We start from the raw sequence: 5,707 nt of genomic DNA, 5'->3' as shown, positions 1-5,707 counted from the left end.
AAATTTCCTTTGTTCAAGATCCAGAGAATGTTTGATTTCTCTAGATGGGAATGGAAAAGGAGGTTGATATGAAATGAGAATGTTGGGTCTTTTGGATCTGGGTTTCTCTTGTTCCAAACATGCCATATGATGTATTGTAGCTACTTCATGGGTCATTATTCACTCAGAACGAACCTCTTCTTCGGTGTAGTTCACCATGTCATGAGGTTGTGACTTTGGGTCTTGATTTTTAGGTGGAAATGTTTCATTGACAAGTGTGGTCAATTGCCCAAGTTGAGTCTCGATGTTCTTGATGGTTCCTCACATTGGCATCAATGGTTTCATGTCTGTTTTCATATGCTTCCATAAATCTATAAAGTACCGACTCAAAATCCATCTTCCTTTCGGGTGGTGGTTGCTCTTTTTGATAGAAACCTCTACCGGTTTGTCTATACTTCTCATCATTTTGCTTCTTATACTCTTCATATGGTAACCACTCATTCTTGGAATTTCTCCAATCTTCATCATACTTGTCACCGTTTGAATAGAACACTTGTGGTTTCTTGTTCTTATTTTCATCCAAATCATAATCCTTGGTCAAATGTAGACCACTGCAATTATCACACCCAACTCTAATGGCATGAATGGATTGATCTAATTTTCTCATTTGCCTATTCATACAATCTAGTTTAACTATGATTGCAACCAAATTCTAATTCCCTCCATCTCTTTTTCCTCTAGTAACATTGTCTCGTGGGTTCTTGTACATACATGAGTGCTTTTCAAATTCTTCAATCAACTCATTTATAGTTGCTGGCTCATTCTTCGTCATTGGCCCTTGTGAGTCAATAAGTTGTCTAGTAGTTACATTGACTCCATCATAGAAAATGGAAACTTCTTGTTGAACATTAAGATCATGTTGAGGGCAACTTCTAAGCAAGCCCTTGTATCTCTCACATGCTTCATACAATGATTCTTCGACCTCATATTGAAATTTAGCAATCTTCTTTTTAAGCTTTGAAATCTTCGAAGGTAGACTAAATGGCTCAATAAAAGCATCACGAAGGTCTGCCGATGTGGTAATAAATTCGTGTGCAAGGGACTTCAACCAAACCTTGGCTTCACCGTTAAAAGTCACCGGAAGCATCCTTAGTAACACGGATTCTCTTTGCACATTAGGAACAAGAAAGTAGTTGGAAATGTATTTAACCTATTCAATGATCTTGAAAGCATCTTCATACTGTTCCCGATGAAAGGTATGTCCTTGAGCATGGATATAATGTGCCCTTTGAGCTCGAAACTTCTCTCAGCTGGTATCTCGGGTGGAACTATACGTGACCCATGTTCTTCATGTGTCCTCTTCTTGTAATCGCCCGTCGTCATTCTCGTAATGTCCGTCATCTCTTCAACCTTAATCTTAATCTCTTCCTCATCTGAACTTCCTTTGGTATAGGATTCTGGCTCCTATCCAATTCCTTTTTTATTTGGCATCCTCTCAAAGCTTTCAAATCCCTTGTTTGATTGAAAAGTGCTTGTTGACTCGTTGACTTGCTTGTCCTTCTTCTATTTGTGAAAAGCAGATTTTGTGTCTTGAAGTGGAGGAACAATAGGAGTTTTATATTCTTGGGTCATAAATCACAGAAACAAAACTAAAAAAAATGCGTAAAATGAATAAAAATCACTAAACTAATAAATTAACTAAAGCGAGACCACGACGTGGTGAAGATAACCACGACGTGGTTGCGTCTCAGAGAAAAACTAAAATAAACAAATGCAACCACAATAATTATTTGTGGTTTTACCCCACAAAAAGGATCGAATAACTAAAAGCAATTAACAATAAATCAAATAAGCCGTTCCCCGGCAACGACGCCAAAAACTTTGATGTGCAAAAAACTACCTACTTAGTTTTAAATTTATAACCTAATAAACTCTTACTAACTATGCAACTATAGGCAGTGTACCTAGTCAGATTATATTATAGCTCTGGTAAGTTAGGTTTTGATCATAGGGAATAGAATTTAATTAAGTAAATTAACTACTTCTAATTAAACTAAGAAACAATTATAATTTGGGGGTTCTTATTGATTTTTTTCAAGATCGGAATAACTTAATATCACCTAACAAGTATGCAAGCAACTAAACCAAGTAACCTCAAGAATTAAAAGAATACTTCTGCATAGATCCGATTTCACCTTCTCCTATGGTTGATTTCTAATGGATAGATTGTATTGATTACCAATTATCTAGCTATTATGATCAAATATCTAGGTCTACCAATTTATGAATGACAAAGCAATAATCATGCACAAGTTACACACCAAATTGATAATAGCACAATTGGACTATGAATGATATTAGTTACTCTCCTATAATCAAGTTAAGAAACCAAGAACTAATTAAGACTAATTATGCTCTCTAACACAATTAAAGTTACTAGCTTTAAGTACTTAAACTATGATGTGATTAATCATAGATCATAAACAATTAGGAGATAGATTCATGCAATTAATATCATCAACTAACACACAAAACCTGATTTATACGGAATATAAACTAGAACAAAAACATGATAGGGTTTATATATATATATATATATATATATATATATATATATCAAACACTAGTAAAATCAAATATAATAATTCAATATCGAAATCAACACATATGGATTAAGTTCATCTTCACCAAACAGAAGCGTGTTTAGCCTCTCATTATATAAGAAAAACATATTAGATCTAAGTAAAATAAGCTAGACATACATTTAATAAGTAAACCAACTAGATCAATGTTGAATTTTTCTAAATCTTCTTCAATCCTTTAGCTTCACTTCAATTTTGATATTCTTCTGGGTTTCTAAGTGTTCTTAGTCGTAATTAACCTCAAAAAACGGAATGCAACTCTTTGATTGTGACCTAATATCCGAGTTTTTATAATTGTAGAAATCTGACCACCACGTCGAGTATGACCGCCACCACGACGTAGTGTTAGAGTAAATCCCGTGTTTGCCAAGTCAACATGATGATCACGAATATTCCATTTGTAATGTCATGGTCATGTCACCACGATGTGGTCTTCAACCATCTGCTTTTCTTCTTTTGTTTTCGTTCCCATTTCCTGCTTCCAGCTTATCCTATGCTCGCTTTTTTGTCCCGAGCAAGTCTTCGCTGCTATAAAACATATTTTAAACATAATAAATACATTTTTTTTCCATATTTAGCATAATTGTAGCTAAAAATATTATAAATATGCATTAGATATGTAGTTAATTATGCATATATCAAATGGTGACTGAAGGGTTAAGGTTCCGATGGCATTTGGAACAAAGCTCACTCTTTATATGGATAAACATGCAACATATATTACATTATACAAGCAGATGGTTGGTTCCTTATTGTGTCTAACATCTAGTCGTCCTTACATTATGTTTGCAGTTTGCTACTGTGCGAGATTTAAGTCGAATGCACGAGAACCACACATGATAGCATTAAAGAACATTTTCAGATATCTTTGTAAGACTTCTTCTGTTGGATTATGGTATACATCTAACTCTTGGTTTTTTTATTCAGGCATATTTTGATGCTGATCTCGGAGGTTGTGGTCTTGATCGTAAAAGTACATCAGGAGGATGTCAATTCTTGGATGGAAAATTGGTCAGCTGGAAATCAAAGAAACAAACCTGTATATCTTTATCAACTGCTGAAGCCGAATATATCGCAGCAGACTCGTGGGGTTCATAAATAATCTGGATTCAAAGTCAGCTCAGAGATTATGGCATTAACATGAAAAGGTTCCTTTATACTGTGATTCAGAAAGTGTCATATATATTTTTCATAACCCTGTTCAACATTCAAAGACAGAGCACATCATGTTACGATATCATTTCATAAAAGATCATGTTGAAGACAGAAATGTTAAAGTACATTTTGTATGATCAGCAGATCAACTGACTGACATCTTCATGAAAGCTTTACCATAAATCATTTTTAACGGGATTCTGCAAGGAATTGGAATGGTTGATGTTGAATCAGTTCTGAAATCAATTCCTTGAACTTACGAAAAGGTTACTGCTGACTTGCGATGTGTTGTGAGCTTCGTCACTTTTCGCATTTCGTTGGTGAATAAGATACTTATTTGCAAGAAGTTGTGATCTTTCACAGGCTGTTGCTATAGGTATTTGTTCATCTTTTTCTTATTTTTGTCTTTATTTTTCAAAAATATTCAAAAATCCAAAAAGAGTTTTCTTATTTTTGTCTTTATTTTTCAAAAACATTCAAACATTCAAAAAGATTTTTCTTATTTTTGTCTTTATTTTTCAAATTTAATCTCAAGTTGTATTTGCTGGCATGTTTACTTTCTTCGGGTACGGATATTATTCTTGTCCTCACTAGTTAGGCGTCCCTAGAAGCATGCTACAACATGTCGTCTAAAGTCTCAACGATTCTTTGTTTGCGAAAAGGCCTTAATGAAATTTCTTATTCTAAGAATTTCTTCTAAATAGGTCGTATTAATAAAAATCATCGAGCAACCTATCTCTACTCATTTTGGAGTTTAGCGATTTCTGCTTGGTCAATCTTTCGTAGCAGAGGTACTATATTTCTTTTAACCAATCTTGGCACTGATGACGTCTTGGGTATATACAAATCCAAACATAGGGTTCCTTTTCTAAACCTTAAGGAATTGATGGTTCTCTCAATAGTAATTTTGATTTACCCTTGATCTCTCGAGTCTATACCAACTCGAAGTTAGGTTTCTCAATAATTGTTTTTATGATCATTCTCATTTTGAACTTAAGAGTGTGAAAAACTCGTTTTTCTTTCCAAATCTCATAATTCTTACACTATACACACAATGATCTTGGTGAAACCCAACAGCGATTTCCAAAAATGAATTGACGATGAACATTTTTGTTCTAGCTTGAAACAAAGGAATTGACGGTTAATATTCTTATATTTCGCAATGTCATATCTTTTAATGTTCAAAATCTCTTAATTTTTGTTTGTGAGGCCTTCATGAGATTAATTGATTCCAGATTAATTTCTTCCCTATAAGGTCCAATTTTATTTTTTCAAATTATGAGATTTTCGTATGAACATTTTTCTTATCTCGATGTTACTTTCCAATCACTATAGCATTTTTGTTGAACTTGATCTTGGCTACATGGTCAATCAAGTTTTTCGTTTCATATCTCTACACTTATGTTAAGTTACATCTATGATTGGAAACGAGCCTGCCAATGAAACCAATGAAAAGATGCTTTTCGTAACTTCTTAACAAGTTGACGATCATAATTCAACAGGAAACCACACAAGCACTTCTTAGTCTCTCTTGACTATTGAAGGAATAGAATCTATGCCCGAGATTTAACTGCTTTTATATCAAAGATTCTATGATATCACTACTTATCCAAATTTTTCTTTAGTTTGCTTCTATCTTTTCATTTAGCACACATTCGCACTGAAATCTCTGATTTCTCAAACTCTAGGTTCTATTTGATTACGAAAATCTCAATGCGATTATGAAAAGACAATACTGGTCGTAATTCCAATGGATACTATTTCAATTTGAAAAAAAATTGAAAGGTAGATCAGTGATTGCGAAACTGCTGCAATTCAACATGGCATGTTTCTTTCGAATTTTCAATTTCAAGGCGAATGTTCTAAGGGTCTGACATCATGATGATCAATAGTCAGCGGTTAAGTTTGTTACATAAGTTTGATGAGGTGGA

The 5,707-nt window shown here is 33.9% G+C and overlaps 1 non-coding gene across 1 annotated transcript; it reads left to right on the top strand.

Moving 5' to 3' along the window:
• Positions 1-890: 890 nt before the first annotated feature.
• LOC145135271 (small nucleolar RNA R71) lies at positions 891-997 on the top strand. The gene has a single exon (XR_013719733.1). It is a non-coding gene; the product is annotated as a small nucleolar RNA R71 (small nucleolar RNA).
• Positions 998-5,707: the final 4,710 nt, after the last annotated feature.

This window comes from Lactuca virosa, chromosome 8 (genome assembly GCF_052849685.1).
Source record: "Lactuca virosa cultivar CGN04683 chromosome 8, Lactuca_virosa_CGN04683_v6, whole genome shotgun sequence".
Classification (NCBI taxonomy): Eukaryota; Viridiplantae; Streptophyta; class Magnoliopsida; order Asterales; family Asteraceae; genus Lactuca; species Lactuca virosa.
This window is presented reverse-complemented; position numbering and strand designations above follow the sequence as displayed.